The sequence below is a fragment of the Eurosta solidaginis genome, chromosome 1 (genome assembly GCF_040869045.1).
Source record: "Eurosta solidaginis isolate ZX-2024a chromosome 1, ASM4086904v1, whole genome shotgun sequence".
Lineage (NCBI taxonomy): Eukaryota > Metazoa > Arthropoda > Insecta > Diptera > Tephritidae > Eurosta > Eurosta solidaginis.
The window spans coordinates 30,230,801-30,258,758 of NC_090319.1; the positions used below are offsets into that span (position 1 = coordinate 30,230,801).

At 35.0% G+C, this 27,958-nt stretch overlaps 1 protein-coding gene across 11 annotated transcripts in view; it reads right to left on the minus strand.

The window, feature by feature from the left end:
* The window catches only part of side-VI (sidestep VI), a 592,575-nt gene extending 568,734 nt beyond the window's left edge, over positions 1-23,841 (minus strand). For 4 of the 11 annotated variants that reach the window (XM_067784040.1, XM_067784009.1, XM_067783977.1 and 1 more), the window contains exon 1: positions 11,441-11,594. The gene's annotated coding sequence lies outside the window, so the exon portion shown is untranslated. Of the gene's footprint in view, positions 1-11,440; positions 11,595-18,528; positions 19,111-23,348 lie in introns of those variants that run through there. The other 7 variants (XM_067784020.1, XM_067784031.1, XM_067783969.1 and 4 more) reach the window with 3 other exon arrangements.
* Between the last annotated feature and the right edge of the window lie 4,117 nt (positions 23,842-27,958).

A 27,958-nucleotide genomic window follows, 5' to 3' on the forward strand; every position in this document is an offset into this window, starting at 1 on the left:
TTTTACAAAAATCCGACATCGATTTGGACATGGCAAGCAGAGTTTAGCAGAAATAAATTTAAAGATGAAAACTTATAGAAATGACTTTGAATCATTCAAATGCAAAGCCATTGAAACTGCAACAAAATATGGTATATATCCTTATTTTAAAGTAAAAAGGCAAAGTAAAATTAAGAAACATTTTGACGAATTATCTTCTGATTACCGATTTAAAAACAGGGAACACATATTTAAAATTACTGTTTTCAATAATGTAGTGGACACAATAATAAGTCACTTAAATGCACGTTTTGCTGGTATGAGTGCAGTCAGTCAAATTTTCCTCAGACCAACATTCTTACTCGATGTTGATGAAACAACTTTAATACAAAAGTGTAACCAATTCCAAAATAGATATTCTGATATGATAGGCCCTAAATTTACCCTTCAATTTCTTAATATTTAACACCTACTTTTACCTGGATTAACTGAGGCAAAAACATGGACTGTTCACAAATTTTGTAATGAAATAATGAGAAACTATGGAGTATTAGAATGTGACATAACAGAAGTATTTACTGCAATGTTGCTATTCCATACAATTCCTGTTACTTCCGCGGAAGCTGAAAGATCATTTAGCAAATTAAAAATAATAAAAAAAACTATTTAAGTAATAACATGGGGCAAGCTCGACTCCGGCATTTACAACTAATAGCAATCGAAAACCAAGTCGCTTCATACTTGGATCTAACCGAAGTCATTGACATCTTTCCAAAAAATAAAGCTCGGAAACTATTATAAATATACTACTTATAAATTTAGAATATACTAAATAAATAATTTTTCATATTTTATGTGCAATAAAGTATAACGTTAATACAAAAACACAATTAATTTAACCAAGTATTCATATTTGGGCATATATTGACACAACTCAAAGATTGGGGCCCTAGTTTGTTTTTTGCACAAGGGCCCTTTGGTGACCTAGCTACGCTACTGGGTGTGTTAATTTTAGTCGGTTGATGTTTTGTGCAAACAAGGCTAAGAAATTTCCTATAAAGTGCCGAAATTATTCTGTAGCTTTAAATTAAAGGGCGTTGACAATAACCTCGTAATAGTGAAGAGTACGTCTAAATGCTTCTTTATGCATAATTCAAATCAGGTGCCTATTAGACTGTTATAGAATAGATGAAAATAGCCCTTAAGATTTTATAGAACAAAATTATGTGTTACAGGATAGCTCAGTCTCTCTACTAAAGATGGGAAAGTTCATATTGGGTATGTTCCTCGAAATACTTGCGAGCCTAATAGACGTGAACATGAATGAAAAACCATATTTAGAAACTAGTCTGTCTGCCAAATGGGTAGACATCCTACTGTATATAAAGGCTAAATGCATAAAAGAATCCTTCAAACACAAGATTTATGAATTAGGTATCTATTTAAAAACCACGAAATCCATTACAGGGGCACACTCCAGTCGGGCCCGATACCATTTCGTCTGCTGTGTGCGCTAGTCATCAATTAACTGACGTTACAGTAATTGATATTTATAATTTCTTGCTAAATAATTGCTCTCAGTTTTATCAGGTGCTTGGGATGGATATTCATATCTCGGCACATGGGGGCGGTAAGGTTCTGACATAAACAAGCCATTAGCTAGAAATATAGTCAAAAATATTTATAAATCATTCTAAATAGCAAGGTATTAAAGAAACTCAAAGCTTTTAAGAATATTCTGAGTTAGTGTGGGTCCCAAGTTTTTCGCACACTTTCCGTATTGTAAGCATGTATTTAAAAAACAATGGGGAACATGCAGATGATCAGTGATGAGCTTTGATAAGTACCACGCCAACAGCACTGTATGTCATTATATGTATTGGTCCAAGCATAATTGGTACAGACAGACATTTAAAGCACGACTGAGCACACGATAATATGAAAATAACCGATCATGATTGGGGCAAATGAAAAGAAGGTAACATTTTCAAGTTATTAACTAAGCAGAAAAGGCATGGAAATAAGCGAGTGGCTGTCTTTAGCAAACATAGAGATATCTCCACCAAACTTATCTTTGTTCAAAATATATCGATACTGAAAATGGGCGAAATAAGATTATAATCGGACCCACTTTTTCGATATCGAAATTTTCGAAAAGTTGAAATAATGGCACAATGCATTGACCAACACTCATAAAGTTATGAAACTGCTCGCATTTTCTCATTTTTGTCGATTCTTCGAATATTGCGATATCGAAAGTGTAAAGAACAAGGAAGCATAAAAGTTTTGCAAGCCGTAAGCATTACTTTGCAATTAGACAGAAGTTACGGTAAAGCGGTTTCCCATGTTTACATACTTTAAAATTTGTTTTCATCTATTCTACAGTTACTCAGATAGGGCAGTTGGCCTTTAATGTCCCTAAAGGCTTGGTTTCGTCTAAGGCTGTACCGCTACATAACAGTGGAGTACGTTTTTTGCAATGTAAAAGTTTATATGTGGAAGCTCAAGAAGATTGCGAAGTTCACCGTAGCGGCAACGCGATAATTATGACAGCTGTTATGGTGGTAAAAATTTTTTCCCACCGCTATACTCAAAGCGGTGAATATTTTATAAAATTTGAGATTATTTTTAAAATAAACAACATTTTTGAACTCAAATTTTTTTGAACATGTTTTTTTGTCTAGTAAATGCATTTAAAAATAGAATAAAGAAACATAGAGAATATGCAAGAATACAAAATCTTATTTTGAGGATCGTCTACTGTAAGTGTTCGCAGTTTGCAACAAAGTGGTGCCGCCGATAACGATGAGTTGAATGACCGCTCTTTAGCGGTCAGAATATTGCGTCATCGCTTTTGGAGGAAACTTAGCCTTAACAGACCTTTTCACTTTCACAGTACGGGCTGCGTTCGAATAACTTCAGTTTTGCACCTCTTCTAAGAGGACTTGTAGAAATTAAACGCATATCCAGAAGCTTTGATCTTGACAATGATATACCGAGGTCTCAGTTGTTTAACTAGTACTAAGTTAACCTGTAATCTGGTCAGTAAAGTTGTTAACATTTGACTCAATAAAGATATATGAAATGAAATGAAATATATCTATTGCAAAATCGAATAGGCTATAGTAAATACAAACTAGAGTACTCTTATGAGGTTGTGCCTTATGAGTCTAGGTATTTCATTCAAAGCTGCAATCTACCTCTGTGGCTGTATTTGAAAATTCCACAAAATGTATGCGCAGATCCAAGAAATAGAGCTATATTTTTTAATAGCTTCCAGCTTTCTGGATATGAATTTCGAGTCGCACTTTTTATTTTGCTTCTAGTTTTTGCTATATTCATACCTGAAAATGAAAAGACTCGAATTTCTGCTTTATTACCTACGCTTTTTCGTCACATAAACAACATTTAATTGCAAAACAAAATTTATTATTTAAAAGTGCAAGTTATTCACTTTTCAACACAGTTTAATATTTTGGAATAGCCAGTTTTCTCCATACAATGTTTTTTGCATACTTATAGTCTACTTTTAGGCACGTAAGTCACATGATGTATGCAAATAATCAGCCTCAGCAAACCATGCCTTCTTGAAATAAAATTTTTTATAACTAATGATAGAATTAATTTAAATAAAAAAGAATTATATCGACAACTCCAACTGGTATACAATTTCAAAGCTTTTTTAGCAAAATCTGCTTAAAAGTGTGCTAGAAAGATTTTTACTGTTTGAAGCAATCAAGAACGTAGTAACCAAAATCATTATGCATATCAATATGTCTAGATAAATTATCGAGAAAAATTAAACAGTTTTTGCAGGCAGGCAATTACCCTCAAGTAGTGCATGTAAGTTTGCATTGAAAATTACGCAGTGAATGTAGCCGGTCAACGTGTTTTTGCACCCCTATGTACATATATGTACGTATCTATGTGTATCTTAAAAACCAGTACCAAGTTAAAAAACTGACCTGATATTCAGCTTCAGAGAACCTAAAACTTCAGAAAAGATTCAATTCGTTTCTAGGTCTAAACTTTTTTTAATTTTTTCGGCCTGTGACAATAACAGATCCAGCACGATTTCCCCTAAAAATATGCAAACAAAAATTTTGTAACATAGCAAGCGAAATTGTTCCACATTCAAAATTCAACAAAATGAGAGCACGAGCCCTGCAAAAATCGCGAGTACTCCATGCACGCATGTATGGAGTACTCGCTATGGACCAACCGAGTGCTCCAAAATTAACCACAATTCATACAAAAAATATGGTCCAATTTACATTGCGATGTCCTAGGACTGGATCATATACTCCAGCTCCGCATTACATCAGAGTAATCCATGGAGTACCCACAGTCCAATAAACATCGTGTAGTGATTGCAATCGTTAAAAATGATCAATGATCGGCTTACAATATGTTCGTGTAGAAACATGAGTTGGTCCATTAAATAAAAAAAAAATAAATGTAAGGCGCGATAACCTCCGAAGAGATCTAAGGCCGAGCTTCTCTTCCAGTTTGCGTCGTGCTCCTCCTGATTTTCCCTACAAATTGGCCGGACGGGACCTACATGATTTGTGCCGACTCCGAACGGCATCTGCAAAGCAGATGAGTTTTCACTGAGAGCTTTTCATGGCAGAAATACACCCGGAGTGCTTGCCAAACACTGCCGAGGGGCGACCCCGCTTAGAAAAATTTTCTTCTAATTGAAAAATCTTATTTCTAAAATTTTGATGTTGCTTTGCCCGGGAGTTGAACCCAGGGCATACGGTGTGATAGGCGGAGCACGCTACCATCACACCACGGTGGCCGCAATTGGTCCATTGCTGCATTAAATTTGAGTATAATGGTAAGTACTCCTGTGGACCACATGATCCAACAATTTTTGCAGGGAGATTGCTGTCCGTCAATCCAAAATTTGTATCTTTTTTTTTGAAATTAGCAAAAATAGATGAAGATGAAGCCATTTTACCCAGTCGTGTGAACTCCACTCTAAAAAGCATATTTTTAGGCGCATTTTTTGCAACTAAAATGAAGTCTTGTAATAATACATTCCATTCCAGCAAAGGAAACGAAATACTTGCAACCATACAAATTTCGCGCTTACACGACTTTGGCTATTATAACTATATAACTAGCAATATTTGTCAAAATGAATAATATTTTCAAACATTTTGTGAGCGTTGAAATTTGTTTCGTACTTCAGAAAGTTACTCATACGCACCGTAGGGTGTTGGCTTTAAAATTATACTCAAGCACTTTTAGCTAAGCCTTTAATGCTCACGCGACATATCTACATATCCATAGTTTTTCGAGTGTGTGTGTGCATATACTCGTAAGTACACTTTCGATGTTGACTTAAAATTTGTAGCAAATTTCCGCAAATATCGCCTATGGTGTTTTTACCGTTGCGCATTACAGCAACTAACAAAACGACTATCAAAAAGCAAATAAAACTTTGTAATCATTTATATAGAGAAAAACGCTACAGAGTAGAATGAGCTACAAGACAACTATCATAAATATGTAATATTTACTCAAAGACATACGCATGCCAGCATATATATATAAATTTAAAATGTTCACCTAAAAAAATACACATTTTCTGTATGCTTGTGATCTATAAAAAAAAGTCAACTGGCTGTTTGAAAATGAAACGAAAGAGGAAATTTGCACAGCAGTTAGCTATGAAGGAAAAGACATAAGAAGAAGAATAGTTAGAACCAAAAAAATAACCTGCAACGTACGAGCAATGTCTTAAAAGCCCAAGCATAAAAAAAATTATATTACTTACGGCCAGGAAAAACTTAGCTGTTGCACAAGTAAGTTTATGCCACCAACATGTGGGTAAAACTATTACAGCAACAAAGTAACTGACTGACTGATTGTCTCTAGCTGATGTAAAATGTTGCATATGTGCCTACATATAAGCCATAATGTAAGACCGTGAAACGAACTTGAGGGAGATGAATGAAAGCCACATGAAATAATGTATTCAATGTATGATTGGTATATACTGGAGCTCTAGATTTTGTTCGCACATACTCGAGCAGCCCGGGTATTCGAGCTATGTGTACTCGCACACCTGCTCATTGCTCGTTACTTGGGAATTATCGAGCTTCTACTCGAATATTTCAAGCAATTTCGAGTAATTTCTTCAAAAACGATGTTAGTTGTCAGAGAAGCAATTTGTCGAATGCTGAGAAAGCATTGCCATCTCAACAAAATTATGTTTTGGTGCTCTGTTGAACAATCACCTCAGCTACATGGTAGCACTAAGCACCTACACTAGTGAAAAGCTCTCTGTCCTGACAAAGATTGGAAAAGAAATTATGATGTCTGCATGCTGTGTGGTGTCAAGTTCGGCATGTAGTAGATGTGTTGGGTTCAAAGCTGCTCGAACAGATTGTTTAAAGTCTAACGTGGTACCCAAACATTTACTCATGTAGAGGACCCATGCCTAACATGGTAATTTTTCCTGCGCTCTACAATACATATTTCAAGGAGTTGGGGACTCAATGGGTTCATTAATGCAATACAAAGCTTTATGGCTTCAGAGCTACCGAAACTGTCAACCTCACCTACGCGAGGGGAATCTTGCAACAAATAGAATATATCATACACTTATTCAGCAGCGGAGATTTTGACAATCCAAAGCTCCGCATTTAATTAGGGGTGGAAGCGAGATAACCAAGAAGGTTTAATGTGGTCATATTAAATGTTCCCGAGATGGTCGGTCTGGTACCTCAAAGCTGTTTGTTACCGTGACATACCGGACCTATATACGGGGGGTGTCTTTATTGCGTATACAACAACAACAAAAATACATATTTCAGATGTTTTCTGCTTTTCACAAAAAAAATTATATTTGGGACAATTAATTTTTTTAAGATATGGCAGCGCTATTTCAAACGGGAAAATCAAAGCACAGTTTATGTCAAGTGGGTGTTGCAATGGCGGTCAAAAAGACCAAGTTGAAGTAGCTCTCTTTATTTAGAAATAATTTATAGGAATTTGTATAAATTAGAGCTGGAAATACAGTAGCTTTTGTGTCTCACTAAGACCGAAGGATCTGTATGCCTGCCCCACAGACACGACACTGGTCCAGTGATATGATAAAATTGCAGTCTAACATACTGTGATATATAAAGTCCCAATATAGCACATTCCTTTAAACTTTGCACCTATAATCAATAAGGTTGATTGCCTGGTAACCCACATTGGCCAGGTGATTGAGGAAGTGAGTATTTGAAAATGAAATGAAAGGTGAGCATTTTCAAGAGAAAGACGGATGTTTTTCAGAGGTCAGCATCAATGACAGAAAAAGCCTTAAAAACTGAGCAACGTCGTCGTAGGAGGTAATTTTTCAGTTGGTTGAGAAAGTTTTAATATATTCAGTCACTCTGTTGTCATGCGGTTCTTACACATGACGATGAGTCTCGAGCAACTTAATGCGTCGGGGGTTTTCTTCAAAAAGTTAGTTATCCACGGAAATGTACATTTTAATGTTTTCTTAACAGGAAACTTCTATATATATATATAGGTTATAAGTTTTTCTTCTTTTTCTAGCTTACGAAAGACGTTTTTCAGAAGTTTTTAAAATTTTTTCATCAAACTCAAAAAAAGTTATGAATTTTAAAAAAAAACACCGTTTTTGTTTTCAAAATGCTATAACTTTTTCAAAAATTGACCGTTTGGGATCATTTTTTTTTTAAATATATTTTTAAATGTACTTTTCGGAAAAAATTCAAAACAATTTTTAAATTTTTTTTTTTTGTAATTTCTCAGTTTTTCGAGATTTTTCGAATTTCGCCCTTTTTTCTCATAAAAAACTTCAATCAATTCTGCAATCATCCCCACTAATCCCGGAGTGAAAAAAAACTTTAAATATTTTTTTGTATTTTTTTGGAAAAGTACATTTAAAAACATATTTAAAAAAAAAATGATCCCAAACGGTCAATTTTTGAAAACGTTATAGCATTTTGAAAAAACACCGTTTTTTCAAAATATTTAAAACTTATTTTGAGTTGGAAAACGGTGTTTTTTTCAAAATGCTATAACTTTTTCAAAAATTTACCGTTTGGGATCATTTTTTTTTTTTTTTAATATGTTTTTAAATGTACTTTTCGGAAAAAATACAAAAAAAAAATTTTAAGTTTTTTTTTTTTAATTAAATAAAAAAAAAATTCTCGGTCCACTCTGAGATTAGTGGGGATGATTGCAGAATTGATTGAAGTTTTTTATAAGAAAAAAAGGGCGAAATTCATTCGGTAAATCTCGAAAAACTGAAAAATTACAAACAAAAAAACTTTAAAATTTTTTTTGAATTTTTTCCGAAAAGTACATTTAAAAACATATTTAAAAAAAAAATGATCCCAAACGGTAAATTTTTGAAAAAGTTATAGCATTTTGAAAACAAAAACGGTGTTTTTTTTTTAAATTCATAACTTTTTTTGCATTGGATGAAAAAATTTGAAAAAATTTTGAAAAACGCCTTTCGTAAGCTAGAAAAAGAAGAAAAACTTTCAGTCAATTCTAAAGGGGTCGGGTTCAAAATTGGTCGAAATGGGATGGAATACTCCATATATAGTTTTTTGGTAGTAAATAAGAAAATGTACGAGAAAAACCAAACATGTTAGTTAGTTTTTTTTTCATTTTTTTTTTTTGTTGCAGCTCTAAAGGCCGTTTTCTCAAGTAAACTTTAAGATTTGTCTATCTCATTTAAGCATTTTTTTGTAACGAAATTCGTGTTTGTAGGTCAGATAAGTTTTAAAGTTCATATGAGGCAGTTTAGCTACGAACGAGAAACGAGGTACTCGAAGTGCGCGATACCCGGATATATAGAGCTCTAGCAGATACAAATATATTTACAATTGCACATATGAAGTTCATATAGCTGTAGTAGTAGGTCATATACTGTAGCATCTCTTTATGCTATATTCCGCAATACTTTATTTCTCTTGTTTTTCTTGTATATTAAAATTTTCCTTTTTTACTTTCCATTCGACTAGTGGAAAATTAAATAAGGACAAGCAGAAAGGCATGCAGTGGCGGCAAGGGGCACACGGAACTGATTCGTTAAGGTTCTGTGTTTGGTTTTTTGTAGATCTGAGCTTATTTGAATAAAACTGCTGATTCTTCGTACAGGATATTGAATGTGCCACCACCTGCAAAAATTCAAGAGTCACCTTGTATGATTAAAATGCAAATAATGGCAAGAACAAAAAGGCTTTTAGAATTAACCCACGAAACACAGGCTGGCAAATTCAAGGTGCAGAAATGAGCCTACATCTTTCTAACGACTTTTGGTATAAAAAAGCTTAATGCGGGGTCTTAATTTTTAAATTGGTTACAGTTTTCGAGATATTTGTAGCTGAAAAGGCTAAAAGCACGATTTTATTCCTTAAGGCTTGGTTTCCTCAAAAATCTGTGCCGCTTTATTACGGCAGTTAATTATCACCCGCTTTATCCAGGGCCGTAGAGAGAAAATCCGGACCCAGGACTAAACAATTTACGGGCCCCCTATAAAAAATCCACCAATACATTCGATTAACTTGAATTAATGACGTCCAATTCATGAATCATATTTGCCACATCAACTAAATAATTTTTGGACTAAGAGCTGCCAATAAAATTAACACAGAAAATTTACTATTTATACTATTTTATTGTAACTTAGAAATAAAATTCTCTTCTAACGGCCACATATTGTTTCATATAATCTTTTATAGTTATTTGGTAACATTTTAATACAGTTCTGATAAATTTAATGATGATTATAAATTATTATTCAATATGGAAAGTTCGGATATCAAAGAGTTGCTTAACTTGCTTTTTTCGATGCAAAATTTTTTATAATAATATCAAAATTTAATTGTCTTGCCAAAACGGATTCAACACAAAGCGTGGCAAGTCCTGAAACTCGCTCTTAAGATGAACACGATCTATGAAAGTTTTTGATTCTTGAAAGGACGCTGAAGGAACGTTCTGCACTAGCTACAGTGACAGGTATAGTACAAAAGATATGTAAAGCAACACAAATGTAGATGGCATTTAGCAATTCCAATGGTGACAGACCTTTATCAAAATTTGCTTCGTAAATGTGCTTCAAGTGAATTATTTCGCATTCTGATCTTTGAGAAATGTCCTACTTGTATTTTTCGACAAATTTTGCTGCACTCGCCCGAACCGTAGTTTCGTCCATGTCTTCAAATTGCCACAAAAAGGAAAACGTCCCTTTCAAATTCCGCATAGCTGCAAATCGTTCAGTAATGCAGTGATTACCGAATCAACGATCACCAAGAATGTATTGTTATCAAAATCAGACTCTGGCTCATCCGTAATCATCTCATTTACATTATCTCTTTTGGGTTTTCCCTTTCGAATGTCCGGAAACTTTGGCGAGATGTTCAATTGAATAGCAACTGTTTTGCATTCGTTTAAAATTGTTTCCCATTGGTTCCTGATCAACTTCAAATCAGCTAATAAGGCATCTAGATGTCGGATCTCAACATCTATGGTGGCGTCTCTAGCTTGGAGGACCACGTTTCTTTCATTAATGGTAGTCAGTATTTTGAACCAAATTGAGGAAAGCAAGATACATTCTAACTTATTGATGTATTCGAGAATGCCGGTAACATCGCCGTATGCTTGCGCAGTCAAATTTGGCTTTTGGCTGAAATACTATGAAGAGAGCTCGGTACATTTTTTTTTGAGGATGTCCCATCGTTGTGGAGTGCTGTTGAAAATAGTAAAAGATTTTTGTACAACTCCTAAATGACAGGACACTTTTGATGACTTCGACGAATTATTTCGTTGACTTCTGACTGCCTCAGAGCGCAAAAACTCATTATTCACGGTACCGATATAGAAGTCGTCTAATAATCTGGACTTTGATACAGAGTTGGTGGTATTGTTGGAAGACTTTTTGAAGATGAACCTTCATCAGTGTTACCACGAAAATGATTTCGGATTCATGCAAACATACATTTTTGTTTGATGCTTTTATTGTCTCCTCAGGCCCAGGCAAAAAATCATTATCAATATTCGTTGCTTTTGAAATTCCGCTTAAAATTTGCACATGGAACAACTAAAGACTCTCCTGAATTAAAAACAATTTCTTAGTACCTCTAAATCGCGGGCCCCCTGAGAAACCCCGGGCCCGGGGGAATCCCCCATTCCCCACCCCGCTCCCCCCTACCTAACGTCATCAGCGGCATCGCTTCGTTTTAAAGTTGGTCCACCGTCGCAGCCATTTATTTTAATTTAAATTAAATTAAAAACTGTTTTTGTTTTTATTTATTTATTCAAAGAAATCAAAAATTTTAAGTTTGGCCTAAATCTCCTCCGAGGTGAATTGCGCCCAGCATATGTTTATTTTTATTTGGAAAAGTCATAGTTATATCAATAGTTTAAAAAACATAGCGTCTTAGCTTAATAATAATAATATAATGAATAGAAGTAAACTTACCAGGAATAATATGTTGCTCTGGTTCTTCTCGGAAATTTTGGGAACATGACACTATGTTTTTGTTTTTTGTTATTGCAAAAGGATAAAATAAGTTGTTTTGTTAATTATTTTATTGTTATCAAAAAAGCATCCACGATTATTGGTAATTAAGTTGTGTTTTCTGTAATAACACAGTTTATTTAAAACCTCACTGTTACGATACCTTATAAAGTATTTAGTCTGTATTTATTCGTTTGATTTATTGTTTTTATACTCAGCGTGCTTTGCGCACAGAGTATATTAACTTTGATTGGATAATGGTTGGTTGTACAGGTATAAAGGAATCGAGATAGATATATACTTCCATTTATCAAAATCATCAGTATCGAAAAAAAATGTCATTGAGCCATGTCGTCCGTCCGTCCGTCTGCCCGTTAACACGATAACTTGAGTAAATTTTGAGGTATCTTGATGAAATTTGGTATGTAGATTCCTGCAACCATCTCAGATCGTTATTTAAGCTGAACGATATCGGACTCTAACCACGCCCACTTTTTCGATATCGAAAATTTCGAAAAAATTAAAAAATGCGATAATTTTTTACCACAGACGGATAAAGCGATAAAATTTGGTAGGTAGGTTGATCTTATGACGCAGAATAGAAAATTAGTAAAGTATTGGACAATGGACGTGGCACCACCCACTTTTAAAAGAAGGTAATTTAAAAGTTTCGCAAGCTGTAATTTGGCAGTCGTTGAATATATCGTGATGAAATTTGGCAGTAAAGTAACTACTATTACCATATATGTGCCAAATAAAAATTAGCAAACTCGGATGAAGAACAAGCACACTTAAAAAAAAAATTTTTTTAAGTCAAATTTTAACAAAAAATTTTATATCTTTACAGTATATAGGTAAATTATGTCAACATTCAGCTCCAGCATTGATATGGTGCAACAAAATACAAATATAAAAAAAATTTCAAAATGGGCGTAGCTCCGCCCTTTTTCATTTAATTTGTATAGAATACTTTTAATGCCATAAGTCGCACAAAAATTTACCAATCCTTGTAACAGTTTTCTGTGAAATCAGGCGAAATCGGTTGAAGCCACGCCCAGTTTTTATACGCAGTCAACCGGATGTCCTTCCGCTCGGCCCTTAACAAGATAACTTGAGCAAAAATCGATATAGCTTTACTAAACTCAGTTCACGTACTTATCTGAGCTCACTTTATCTTGGTATAATAGGATTTGTTTTTTGACGCAAAATATAACTTTAGAAAAACCTTGTAAAATGTGTGTGACACTTACCATATTAAGCAGAGGAAAATGAAAAAGTTCTACAGGGCGAAATCAAAAGCCCTTGGAATATTAACAGGAATAGTTTTCTTGGTACTACTTATATAAATAAATTAGCGGTACCCGACAGATGATGTTCTGCGTCACCCTCGCCCACATTTTGGTCGATAACTCGAAAACGCCTTCACATGTAAAATTAAGGGCCACTCCATTTTAAAACCCTCATTAATACCTTTAATTTGATACCCATATCGTACAAACACATTATAGAATCACCCCTGGTCCACCTGTATGGCAATATCTCGAAAAGGCGTCCACCTATAGAACTATGGCCCACTTCCTCTTAAAATACTCTTTAATACCCTCTTGATACCCATGTCATACAAACACATTCCAGGGTTACCCTAGGTTCATTTTCCTACATGGTGATTTTCCCTCATTTTGTCTCCAAAGCTCTCAGCTGAGTATGTAATGTTCGGTTACACCCGAACTAAGCCCTCCTTACTTGTTGGGTTTAATTTTAGGTACTTTACTTTTCTTTGACGAAAATAACCGAAAGATTTTTATTATTTATTTCATTTTAATTTCATGGAAAAATATTGCGCATTTTTAAGGAAAAAATTTTACCTTTTTTTCTATGGTCTGTTGTCACTTTCCATGTACAAATATTAATAAATTTAGATAATTGTTCAAAGGCAGTAACTACCACCGAACCAATTAGGAAGCCGTTTAAAAGGTATGCAGAGGACGACAACTGTTATTTCGTAGAACATGTTAAAAGAGTTGATAGAAAGCCTGCGAGGGGACAGAACTTGAATTAGTGCCGCCTCTAAATGTGATAGTTTTAAGCTTGTTCGAAACTAGTTTGATTCGCTACAGGGTTATTTAAATTTATTCACTCTTTCGTGCGCTAAAAATTTAAATTCTTTCAAGAATCAAACATTTTACTCGCCTCGAGTCTGCGGTTTACTGGATCCAGAAATAAGAAGATCTTGAAGACTGCCAGCTCACTTAGAATCTTTCAGGTGGAAATTATAGTCATGACGTAAGCAACGGAGATTCTGAATTGAATGTATATATATATATATATATATATATATATATATATATATATATATATATATATATATTGTTAGCCAAGCGACCATTATGGCAACAATCTCACACCGTACTTTGCCAAGATGTTAACTGGAATGCAAACGAACTTCTCAGATATTTTTCTCAGGCCGCATCGTACATCTTAACTGAGTTCCCAGTCATAAAGGGATCGGAGGCAACTAAAAGCACGATATATAGATAGAGGGTGCTGCACTTGACGAATCAACAGTGGACACCAACATGCGCTTGGCCGAAATCAAAAAAAGAAATGATCAATCAAACAGATAAGTCAAGTGAATAGAAGCGCGGGTCTATAAAATATTAAAGAACACTGCCTTCTGGCGTCACATGCCTAGAATAAGCCAGTTCTCGAGGCAACAATTAAGCTGGAACCTTGGAGAATTCCAGTATTCACAAAAAGAACTGAGTTATTCTATAATATTTATCCTCGTACGTTTTTGAAATTTTCGTTTTGTCGTCAGGCAAATGCTGGTAATGCTATGGACACATGGACACATGAATTCTATGTGAATCCTTTATTGACCAGCCAGTAAACCGCAACACATACAGCTTATGTGAAACACATCCGAGTTATAATATATGCAGTTTATTTTAAACTTAAATAACCTTAGTTGTTTTGTTTTTTTTTGCCGAAACAACTTAACTTCGGAAACTTTTTTACCGCCCTTTTGTGAATAATAACAACAATGAGCTTTATTATTTCATATTAGGCTGCCGATCTCCATATATGCATATATGGCTACACATATCCCTAAACGATTCATGTTATTTACTATATATATTCTAAATTATGAACCTTTTATGATTTATCACTCAATTCTCAAAGGAAAAATACTGGTAAATATAAAATGGTTTGTTAACTAAAAATATTGCCTATTTTTAGGAGTACCTAGCTAAACCTTAAGACATAGAATAAACGTTCAGTCATACTTTAAATTTCCAATATTTTATGCATGATGTATTTTAAGTAAAATGATTTTCTTTTCCGTTGCTTTTGCTAAACACTAACAATCTATGAGCCATGCGCTGCTATCGATCAAGGGTGTAGTAAATTGTGGGCGTAGCGCATAGGCAAGCCACACAAGCTGAGCCTAAATGTATGCTTACAATTCAACTTTTAATTTTCTAACTCTCCCACTTTTCTTGACATAGCTTATTGACTTTAAGTTTAGGTTAAATGGAAAGTTGGCAATCAAAACAAACAAAAAATAGAAAATTAGTTGTTTTACACACTTTTAAAAGTTCTTACATACATATTTAGTTTTCCTATACAAATAACCCACTGTGAATACCTATAAACTAAAATACCGTAATCTATTTAAGTATTCTAAAATACATATGCTTTGTTTGTCCCTTTTGTACATGAAAAAGTTTAAGTAAGGTCATAAGGAAACCTTTTCGTGCATCAGTAAGCTTTAGTTGAGTACGCTCAAACCATTTATTTTGCTTTTCGCTTTACAACTCCCACTAGGTGGGTTAAATTTTATTACATTTTACTACATTTAAGACAACATTTTTTTTTATTCTTGCTTGGCTACTATGAATTCGCTTTCTTTGCCTTTTAGACTTCCGTTCATTTTTTTTTTTTTTCAAGTACTGCAAATGCTTTCGTCTGGCAGTCTGTCTTTAAACGCGGCAATGCTTAATTTTGCGTAAAATTGTTGTCGTCAATGGCGCACAACTTGCAAGCGATTTCGGCTCCGCTAGACTATAAATTCTTGCCCTAGCTTTGTTTGTATGTTTGATATGTTCGCTGCGCCAGCAGTTTTTATTTTAATGCAATTTGGCCACAATTTTGGTATGCCATGCAATTTTATATTAAATTAAATTTTCTTTCAATGAAATATTTTAAATTTAATGTCGGTTGTAGGATATTCAAAGTTTTTACAAATTTCAAAGTTATACGTGGCACAAGCATCTAGATGATTAGGCGCTAATCAAGTGGAAGTTACAGTATTAAAGGGGGGAGAAGCAAAACAGTGAAGACAAGTATTAAAATAATTGATCTTTTACTTGCCTCGGGTATCACAGAAATTCGGAAGGAAGCGTTTTGAGCTGCGGGTGCTTTTGGCAATTTGATAAAACAACACAACTCGAATTAAGATAAAGGTGTTATTTTGGTGTTCTTAACAACACTTCTGCAAAATCATCTATTGATAATTCTGGCGCTTTAAGACTGCTTAACTCAAGTTAGGTTGTTCTGCCACAGATATTTTGTTAGCCAGGCGGAAAGTAAGTCAATAGTTTATCTCACACTAGACTTCATCAAGAAGTGTCTTGGAAAGCACACAAACACATGGGAAACTTGGCTTAGGCCAGACCGTACATTTAGTTAAACTGCAATCCCGGTCACAAGCAAACACAAGCTAAGGCAACGACTGATGTGTTGGCCAAACAGGGTGTAGCACTCGATGAATCTAGGGAAGACGTACAAATCTGCTTGGATGAAATTAAAAGGAGAAAGGAGGTGCATATAATCGAAAGTCGTCGACAGAAGTGTGGATACACAATTTTTACATCATGTGCAAAGCCCACGATATCAGACTCACAAATTTGTTCGTATATCTAAAAAAAAGAAGAAAAATTTACGGCTCATGATGGGCGAACAAATCGATCACTCGTTATAAAAGTTCAAGGCGTTATATACCTCCAAAGAGAATTTAGGCCGTACTTCTCTCCCAGTTTGCGTCGTGCTGCTTTTATTTTTCCTACAAATTGGCAGAACAGGACTTACATATTTTACGCCGACTTCGAACGGCATCTAAAATGCGGATGAGTTTCCACTGAGTAGCAACTTAGCTTAAGAAAATTTTTTTCTAATTGAAGAAACTTGTAACTTAATTTTTGATGTTTCTTTGCCCTGTAAATGAAACTCATGATCTTCGCCATGCTTATAAATTATATCTAAGAGCGTTTGTTGTCCACAACCGATCAGAAGGATTTAGAGACCCGACAAGAGTTGGCATCGGCTCAATGCTTGCTTAGCTGGCCCAAGTCCTACCTCTCAAAGACCAGACTACAATTGGTAAGCGACTTATCAAAGTCCCTGCTGTCACACACATCCTATTTGCACTTACCAGCTCGGTATAAAAGAGATACGCATGCCACTTTGCCCCAGCACTTATGTACATATGTAGAGTAGTTAGGAAGTGCGCAGATTGGTTACCATGATCACAGTTGCCAGTTAGCTGTATTTTTTAGTTGTCTGCAGACTTGTCCACACAAAGAGATCCAAATTCTGCTGTTCTGAATTGTGTCTTCAGCATTATCTTCAAGCTTCATAGTCTCACACCTACTATGCGAAGGAGAAGGAGGTATAACAGGTTACTCTTCTAGGAATAGCTATTTAGGAGCCACTCTAATTAAATAGCTAGTCAACTCATTCCCAGGGGCTCCTGTTGCAACTGCTATTAAGGCCGCTATGAAGCATATTGGTGGCATCTTTTTTAAAAGAGATAAGGGATTTCTATCCACCACTTAATTCTGAACAAATGACTCTAAAGAACGCACTAAACCTAATCCACAAAACCTCTTATTTGCTTATCAAGTAGCGACTTCCGGTCCTGCGATGAGGAAGTGAGCTATGGTATCATTACATGTAATGAAAATAATTAATTGTTCAAGCTCAAAAACTTGACTTGCTTATTTAAGGAAATTTTTAATGCAGATATTTCTCTCCACGATTGATGGAATCATTACCTAAACACAGCAATATTATCACTCGCAGTCACGATGGAATAAAATTTTTCAGCACCCATCTATCGCAGTTTTGACGGACGAGATATCTTTGCTTGAAACTCAGGAGTTTTTGGCAGTGAAACCCCTTTCTGCTCTGATCATGTGGTGATCACCTGCAAACTCAAGCCTTGGCTTAATCTCCAGCCATTGTTCCTAATTTTCTGAAATGTGTATCTTACAATGGGAATGTTGCGTTTTTCGTATTTTGTTAAGATATGATTTGACTTTTATTAACTGCAAAACTGATTTATCATTATAACTAAATGTTCATATGCATAACAGGGGCGTTTTTACATAGGCGTTGACTAACGCGCTCAAATCCTCAGTTTTAAAAAGAGGCTACGAGTTGCTTTGATCTCAAAAGAAAATCCGGCATAGAGTAGTTTATAAAAGTATGCTTGAAGTGGGCATACCGGAAACGATTACCTAGTAAATGTGTAGATTTAGTCAGAGGTCGAAAATTATAAGTACATGCACATATTTTGTACTCATCGAAGTTTTACTTAGTTTTACAGCAAATCCAATAAATATTTTAAAACAGACGTTTTTGACAAATACTACAGCAATTTCGATGCAAATGATGTATGTAAATTCCTAAATCTGCTATTACTTCCGTATACTGTTGCATATTTTTAGGCTTCCTTTTTTCCAGAAATTACAATGCTGTTTTCCAACCACTTTTTTCAAATTTTTTTTGTCAGGGTTTGAACTCAGGACCTTCGGTGTATTAGGTAGAGCACGCTACCAATATAATTTTTGAGATACCTATTCGTAGAACACGAACACAGTTATTGTTTGCTATAAAAATTAAAAAATTTGGAGACTTTATGAATTATCTAGTAAATCCCTGAAAATATTGTATACCTTCAGGTGTAAAAAAATTTATTTTTGAAACTGTTGGTTATACAAATTTTACAATAGATCACTAATTATTTAATAATTTGAAGAAGTTACCTTCTACTATAAAATACGCATAAACCCGGAAATTATCTGGCATAACAATAGACATGTAAGAATATGTAGCATAATTTCAGGATCAAATTAAATTTTTATTAAAAATCTTATACTATTTTCACACACACGGTTTATTGAATAATGAAGGCAGTTTTCTACATTAAGACGCTTATTGAGCTCAATCTTCCATACAGGATTCGAATCTATAATTATTTCATTAGTGACTAATCGAATGCCTAATGAAATCAAAAGCACAAAGCAACTCTATTGGGAGCGTTCAGTTTCTTAGTTTTTGGTGTGTTCAGTGCTTAAAATTGTCATTTGTCAAAGTAAATGTCATTGTCTGTCAAATAGCATTGTCATTTTATTTGCTTGACATTTCATCCTCCATACTAATCGAACAGCTAATTATGTGTGAAAGCAAAAAATTTACGATTTCATAAGAAGGTGAAATGAGATCATTAAGTTTCTGTGTGAAAACAGTATTAGGTAATCGAGTTTTTGTAATTAAAATTTATGGATGCTGAGAGCACTAATCAAATAAAATTGAAGTTGTATTTATGAAATGATTGTCATTTTAATTATGTATATTTGGAAACTATTTGGAAACTAGTCCGGATTCGCTGCTCAACAGAGATAGGATAAGGTTATATAAATTAGGAAACAGTTTTTCTTTATTTGTAGGTAATTATCGTATATTATTAAAACTTGGAAATGGAAACGTTAATATTATACACCAGAGTCACTGTGGTGTTCCCACTAGCACTTTATTTCACGGAAAGTGCAGACTACTCTTCGTAATATGTAGGTGCTAGAGATATACAATCAAATATTGCATACTTTATGGAGAAATTTTAGCTATTCTAAAACCGTTTGCCAACATGTTTTAGCGATACCGATTTGTTTAATATGAACGAAGATATTGTTTGCTTTGAAAATTGTAAATTCAGGAAGCTCATGAATTGCTTGGAAAATCTAAATAAAAAACTTTGTGAGCTTTCAAGCGGATCGATTTCGGATTTCTATGCAGAATCATTCGCCTAAAGTTGTGCACCTTAACATTTTTAACTACAGCGATTGGCATTCCAACGGCTGGGGTTCGTTTGGGTCAACGTCTTCCATTTAAGTGCGTGCTTTTAGGAGCCGAATTTTGTATACAAATCCCCACTGTAGGCATCACAGTAAGAATGTAAGAAAACATATCAAACTTTTATGATGAAAGTAATCTTTTCTTAGACATTTTTACCCAGCGGGTTTTAATAATAATAATAATAATAAACCCAACGGATTAATACCCTCCAAAGCCCGCCCAACCGACACGAGGGGCGCATCCGCATGACGCACGGATTTGTTTTTGTTTTTGCCGAGTTGTTGATAGGCGGAGGTTTGTTAAGCGTCGAGATCTAAAACTGCTCAGCTACAGAATAAAAATCATCAGCTGAGTATTATATACATAACAGTAGAAAATTATACATATAGTAAATTGTTAAATAAGTTAAGGACTTAGCATATAAAGATTTTTATTTTTTATTTTTATTTTTATTTTGTTACGAGTTAAGATAGGATAGGACAGTTTTCCTTATAGTAAAAAGTGAATCCGTTATATCAAATGAATTCGAGTGAGAGTTAAAATCATAACACAAACACCGGAAAGGTTCATTTAATTCGAAGTTAGTTCTACACTGCCTCAAAAGAAGAGGTTTGTAATGTCTTGACGCTCGTGATGGGATATTGAAGTTTACTTCGTTCAAAAGAAAGGGGCTAGAAATTAGTCCATTCAGTAGTTTAGCCATAAATAATACTCCTAGCATTTCTCTACGGCTAGCGAGAGTTGGAAGATTGATAAGCCTTAACCGACTAGTATAAGGTGGAAGATTATATGCAGAGTCCCAATGAAAATTCCTTAAAGAAAAAAGTAAAAATTGCTTCTGTATTGACTCAAGCCTATCTGCATGAACTTGATATCGCGGATTCCAGACTACTGATCCGTATTCTAGTATCGGCCTAACCAATGTGGTAAAAAGGGCTTTGGTTACATAAGGGTCACTAAATTCTTTAGACCATCTCTTCACGAATGATAGAACACCTCTAGCCTTATTGGCAGTAGTCATAATATGAAGGTTGAAACTAAGTTTAGCATCCATCGTAACTCCCAAGTCAACAAAATAATTTACTGATGCAAGACAAAAATTATCAATTACGTAAGAGGCTGCTGGCAAAGATCTCCGAGAGAAGCACATGAACTTACATTTATTGATGTTCAGCGGCATTGAATTCGCGTTGCACCAAGCAACTAAGCAGTTTAAATCCGCTTGAAGCAATGGGCGTTCTTCAATAGACTCATAAGACCTAAAAAGTTTTACATCATCAGCATACATTAAAATTTTGGAATATTTTATTATGGTACAAATATCATTAATAAATAGCAAGAACAGAACTGGACCGAGATGACTGCCCTGTGGGACGCCAGAGGGAACATTAATGACCTCTGAAAGAGTATTTTTAAAAATTACTTGTTGCGTTCTACCGCAGAGATAAGAAGATATCCACTGAGTGAGACCTGGTTGGAAACCAAGTCGATCTAGCTTGTGGATAAGCAATGAATGGGAAACTTTGTCAAATGCTTTACTGAAATCAGTGTAAATAACATCGGTGTGAAGATTTTCTCTAAATCCATTAGAAACATGCGTTGTGAATTCAAGTAGGTTGGTAATGGTAGATTTGCCTCTACAGAATCCATGCTGAGAGTTTGCAATCAATGCAGAAATGGAAAATGTTAGCTGATTAGTAACAATGGCTTCAAACACCTTTGGGATGGCAGACAATTTTGCAATTCCTCGATAATTTTCTACACATGACCTACTGCCGTTTTTGTGGAGGGGTATTAGAAAAGATTCCTTCCAAGCAAAAGGAAAAACTCCATGTTTTAGGGACATGTTGAATAAATCAGTTAGGGGCAGATAAATGTGTTCTGCACATCTTTTGAGAAAACATGTGGGAATTAGATCAGGACCGTATTTATAAGACTCCTTCAAAGAAGTTAAATATGTAAGAACCTCTTCTGGAGATATTGATGGAATATTAATTGCGTTAAGTGAGTCAAGTTCATACGGGTATTCACTAGACAAAGAAATTAATTCAGCGGAATAGTTAGATTTGAAAAATTGTGCAAATAAATTAGCAATAACTTGATCGTCGCTAGAGAAATCATCACGGTATTTCATACCAGAAGGAAAGCCTTTAACCCTACGTTTAGAGTTCACGAAATTATAGAAAGCTTTCGGATTGCAAGTTATTTTCTTTTTCATGGCACAGAGATAGATATTGTAACACTTTTTATTTAATTCAAAATATTTATGACGCAATATAGAGTACTTCAAGTAGTCGGAGTGTGACCCCGTCTTCTTGTACAGCTTGAAGGAACGCGTTTTTTTGTTTTTTAAAGATTTCAGTTCTTTGGTGTACCATATTTGGACTAGTTCAGTGAAAACACGTTTACGCTTAGGTACATGTCTGTCCAGAATAGCGTGAATGACGGCGTTGAAGTCAGAAACGTTTTTGTCAATATCTGCACCGTATTTGGGCCAAACTATTGTAGATAAAATTTGGTTGAGTTTATTAAAATTAGCCTTCGCGAATTCGAATCTAAAACTAGAGTCGGTTTCTGTGGTAGTGCAACTCCGAGAACTTTCTTCCAATTCGTAAACTATTTCCAGCGAAGGATGGTAAGGATCCTCAGGTACAGTAAGAGGTTCACCCCTCCTAAGAATGGATTTTGAAGTATCATCAACAAATACCAGATCAAGTACCCTCCCGTACATGTGATAAAAATTTATGAAAATTGAAAGCAGTTATCTTGTACTATAAGAAATAATGTAATTAAGGCCGTATAATTTGAACTATTGCCATTATTAAGTACAAATATTGGAAATGTCGGGCGGACCCGCTGCTCAACCGAGAAATGTAACATGGGTGTTGGCGGATACGAATAGATTTGTAAAACTTAGATTACAATGGCTATGTTGTTGTTGTTTTTGTAGCGATAAAGACACTCCATGGAGGTTTTGAGAAGTATTATCGATGTCTATGATCCTTTGCCGAACACAGATTCGGTACGTTCTGGTAAGAAGCAGCATTAAGGTATAAGCTCAACAATCTCCGAAACGATTTAGTATGACCACATTCAACCTAATAGGCCATTCCGCCACCCACTACCTAGTTTCACTTCGATCTTTAGCCTCAGTTGCTAAAAAAACAAGATTTGGCAGGAGTAGTTGAGATTTACAATTGGGTTGGCTAAGCTTTAAATTGCTATGGCAGCCCCTATAAAGGGTTGCACTACACAACTCCTTGCAACATTTGGGTATTTTAGACATCTCTTATTATATGCACACCAGCCTTGGGTATATTCAAAGACCCCTAGCCCGCTGAGGTTTTCGTCAAATTTAGCGTTAACTTTTAATAATTTTTCAATCAATTTTTTTTCACAAACTTCAATGATTTTATGTATGAATAAAGTATTCGAAAATATGTGATGTCTCTTGCATATCACGCCATTGGAGCCTATAGTGCCATTCACACAACAAAGTTTCCTTAACAAGAATATAAAAAAAATATGCACACACATTCACACATATTTAAATACAATAAAAATACACTCAAGGTTATTGCTATACATTTTGTTGAATTTGCACTTTCTACACATTTTTTTAATACAAGTAAAAAACCAACATTGCCAACACGCAACACGTCGAATTTGTTTTGCTTATCAATAATATGAAACTGTGTTTAGTTGTTGTTGTTTCTTTTGTACTACTTACACCTGAATAAACACATGCATAAAATAACACTTTTACGTTTAGCTAACGCACACGCATTGCATATATTTACCTATAAAGGATATATTTTGTTTATTTATTATTTCAGTTTTTAGTTAGCCTACTTTTAGGCGTTTTTTTTGCATGGAAACGCAGGTTTTTACAATTAAAACTACACGATTTTGCTATTTATATGTAAATACGTTTAATTGTTGACGAATGCATTTAAACGCTTCGTGAATTTCACACTACACAAAATAATTTAATTTGTTTTTTTTTTTCTTTTCAAAAGCAAACGGAACTTTTAAGCTACAAAGGCTAGTTTTGTTTAACCTTTTTCTTTTTTAATTACATTTATTTGCTTAAACTTTTATTGGTTTTTTTTTTTTTCTTTATTTTTCAACTCACACACCGCAACGCGACATACCGTCACAAATGCATATTACAATACGTATCGGCGAGCGCTGCTGCGCTATTTTTCCAAACGACGACTACACAAAACCACGACCTTTTCAGTACTAAAGGATTTTCGCCCATTCATACATGACTTCGTTAGCGTACTCGTTTCGTATGCGCGCTCGTGCTTTCAATACGCCCAACACATACACACACACACGCGCATAAAACGAATGGTGGGTGCTCAATGTTGCAAATGTTACGATGATTAAACGAGCGCTTTTGCGTACGTATGTGTTTTAAAATTTGCTCAAATTGTAGCAGCGAGACATTCGCATCAGCTGCTGCTCGTTCACTTATTGTTTGGTGTCAGAAAATTTCGCCTGTGTTTACTTAACCATTCACAGCAGCAGCGGCAATTTCGTTTCGTTGACATAACTCATTCGCTCCCACACAGCATACATTTTTAATGTGGTTGTTATGTTGTTTTGGTAGAGTATTTTTTGTGTACAATGAACTCGTTACTTACTCGCTTGTCTATGCGGTATAAGTTGAGTTGTTCGTTTAGCTACTTTTGCAGTCGTTCATCATTGGGGGCAGTGTAAGGGACTACGCCGTGTGCGCTGGTTTTTGGTTCATGAATGATATAGTAGATGCTTTTGAGAATACATATTAGGAAATAATACAATTTTTTTTTTTTTTTTTTTTTTGTGGAAAAAGTTTTCGTTGTTATAACTGAAACCTTACCGCATATATTCAGCACTTGGGTTTAGTTGTCTAATTTATTCTCACATAATATTCTATGTAAACACCGTTTACTCAAATAGAAGTTTATGATAGCAAAACTTATTGGAACTATTATTCTATATATTAATAGTTATATATACAAACTGCAGTAAAAAATTGCTACATGTTCTCATACATATATGAAATTCCTTTTAAATTATTTTAAAAATATTATAAGCACTACCTTACCTCAGCCTCTCAATTGCCACGTGCTCTTCTCATTTAATGACGCTTATGCTCACGCTCTCTACGTTACAAATAAGAAAAACGTACAAAACTTTGAGTTAGACTACCTCCCAAGTGCACGCTCTTTTACTCAGCTTGTCATATCTGCTCCCATTCAGCTATTCAGTTTTCTCTCACTCATCGTTGCAATATCTAAAACCATGTTCTCATTTGTAACGGTATGCTTATGATAAAGCACTCAACAAAGTGGCCCTGAATTTATATCTCTCTTCATATCCCATTATCTCTTCTCACCCTATTTTACTTCTTCTTCTGCTCAATATTTGACTCTACTTAATTTATTTTACAACTGTCATTTCTAAATAGAATTTTATTTCTCACTTGGTGGCAGTGCTATTCTCAGAACACCTCGTAGCCTAAATCAAGCAATTGATGAATAAAAACACCCATCCATTATCTGTAAACTAAAATCTAAAGTTATTTGCTGTTATTTCAATCCATTATTAATGTATGCTCGTTCACTGGTATTTTCGGCTATTCGTATTTTCTAACTGGAAATCCTTAATTTATTTTGCTTAGGTAGGGTGAAAGGAGAACAAAAAGAGTTAAAGCTGCGTAAATCCCAAATTTACTTAAGTAGTTGTTGTTGCTTTACTTTTGTAGCTACTTAAATAACATAGTAATTTAGTGATGGATGAAAAAAGAAATACTAATAAATGCCTAAAGCGCTCAAGATGTGGGCTGCGAGATAATACAAAGCAATTAAAATGTCATAAACTTATGTTCATTTAAGGACACGCCAGGATAGGTGAGATGGCTAGGGGACAACTCTATGCGATTATGTTGATTTATAGGTGCAGAAAATAGGATATTCTTCAAGAGAGGAATGAGAATGAGGCCTAGACATAAAGGAAGCGGCATTACAATATACGCAGATGGCTCAGTAATGAAAAGCAATCTGCAAATGGAACGCACTTAAAGAATTTGAATTTAAATCAATCATACTGACTTCTTTACGCATGTAGTATCTTCCAGGCGGAGCTATTAGCTATTAAGAGAGCAGCCGGACTGCTCCAGGACAGTATGGCTCCACACACTAATGTGAAAATCGATGACAACTAGGATGCCTCGAAGGTATTAGATTGCAATTGGATAACGTCGAATATCGTGCAAAGGGTTCGTGACTCACTGGCGTCCATAAGGCACTCAATTATCTTCTTTTACTAGGTCTCTTAGCAAAACGATATTTAAGGAAATGAACTTGCAGATAAGATGGCTACGATAGGTTTGGAAACAAACATAAGCAAGGCGTACAGTGAGAGCACATGCGTCTGTCATCAAAAGTCTTTGATGTGCAAGCTGTCGGTATGAAGACGAAGACGATTCGATCTATAATTTTTTTCGCCGACGTCGAGTACTGCAAACAAAACGACACATTTCTGGGAGCATAGATTTCGGCAGTCTGATCGACAGTTCAGCAGCTAAAGCAAGTGGTACGTTGAGAACAGCTAGGAAGTATTCTGATTGTATAAAAGCGATATCTACGATGAACTTTTGTTCATAAGACTACAAGTGCAGTGCTGGATAACGGGGTTGAATGGAAATATTCTTTAGCATAGACAAAGCAGTAAGCAGTAAGCGGTGACGAAATCAATACACAGCGACAATTTAACAAGACTGTGTGGTACTCACTTCACCTGTTAAGGGGGTTGAAATATAGGCAATAAGACTTGTGTCAGGAGCTTAAAATGGAGCTAGCCAGAACGAGTTCAGCAAAAGACCGAACATAACCATGACATTTACTAAGACTCTGGGCAGAATATTTTATTAAATAAAACAACAATAATTGGGCGTTTATAGGGTGCATAAATTAGCCCCAAACTCTTTGCGAGTTGACGAAATATATGGTCGGTGGATATAGATGTGTACCAGCGACTTCAATTCATCACTTTAATTGGCAAAAACCGAAAAACCGTCCATAAAGAAAAGGAGGCGGCGGGGAGGGAGTTACTAGCTACAACCAATATAGCTTGGGTATCCAAACAGAAGCTTCACTGAACGTCAGATGTTAGTAAGTTGGGTTACCGCGAATCTCAGGAAGTTGGAATTGGACCTAAGGAGGGCGAAAGGCATTTTAGCAATTTTGATTTTATGGCCAACGCTAGTTGGAGTCTATTTCCAAGCTTCCAGGTGAATTCTAATTATATGAAGTAACCTTAACGTAGTAACTTGTAGCAAGGCGATTATAAAGAAGAGGTTTCTTGGTGGTTTTCGCTTGACTGAGAAAATACTGGAGCACTACGTTAGTTGAATTGCTTTGCTAGATTTTTTCATTCTTCGCTGACGTGCGGCAGAAAATTTCTGTGCTGCACTGCTTACTACTCTGCACTGAGTGACGAGAGGGAGTTTCTTTCACCAAAGACCGAACGCTTAAGAAGATCTTTAAATGAGCCACTACATCAACTTGAGTGTGGTGGATAGTAACAAAAAGTATGGAGTAATTTCAAAGTACAGAATTGGGTAGCCAATGCTAAAAGTCTACATGAGTAAAATTGCTTTCCTTGAGCAGTAGTATTTCTTTGAGTAGCTTACCCTTATACTGTCAATCCATATGCTACACTACTTGAGTTCGTATTCTTATTCCTACACCTTTTTCTATTTGTATTTTTATTCTTATTCATATTCCTATTTGTATTTTTATTTCTATTCCTATTCCTATTCTTACTCCTTTTCCCATTTAAATTCTTAATCCCATTCCTATTATTTTTCCTATTCCTGTTATCCAGCTCTAATTCGAATTCTTATTCCTATTCCTAATCCTTTCCTATTCCGATTCTTATTTCAATTTCTATTTTTACTACTCACATTCCTATTTCTGTCACTATTCCTATTCCTTTTATTATATAACGCTCATATTGCTAGTTAACAAAGAATGTTAGGAAAATTAATTAACCATCATAAAAAAAGTTGGATTGCTATAAAATAAATAAATATATAAATACTTACTAAGGATAAGGAATGAGGTGTCAATAACAAAAAAAAAAACTTATTAACGCTCTCCTCATTATCTCGTAGGCTGCCAAAAAGCCCTCAAATTTCTCATTAATGCGTTCATCAGCGCTATCAAATGCTCACTTCACTCACATTTTACGCCACTCATTTTGAGTGCATAAAACCTTGTACCGTTAAATGCACGGCACTCCCTTGTAAGCTATGGTAATCGTCCAGTCTCGTGTGACATATTC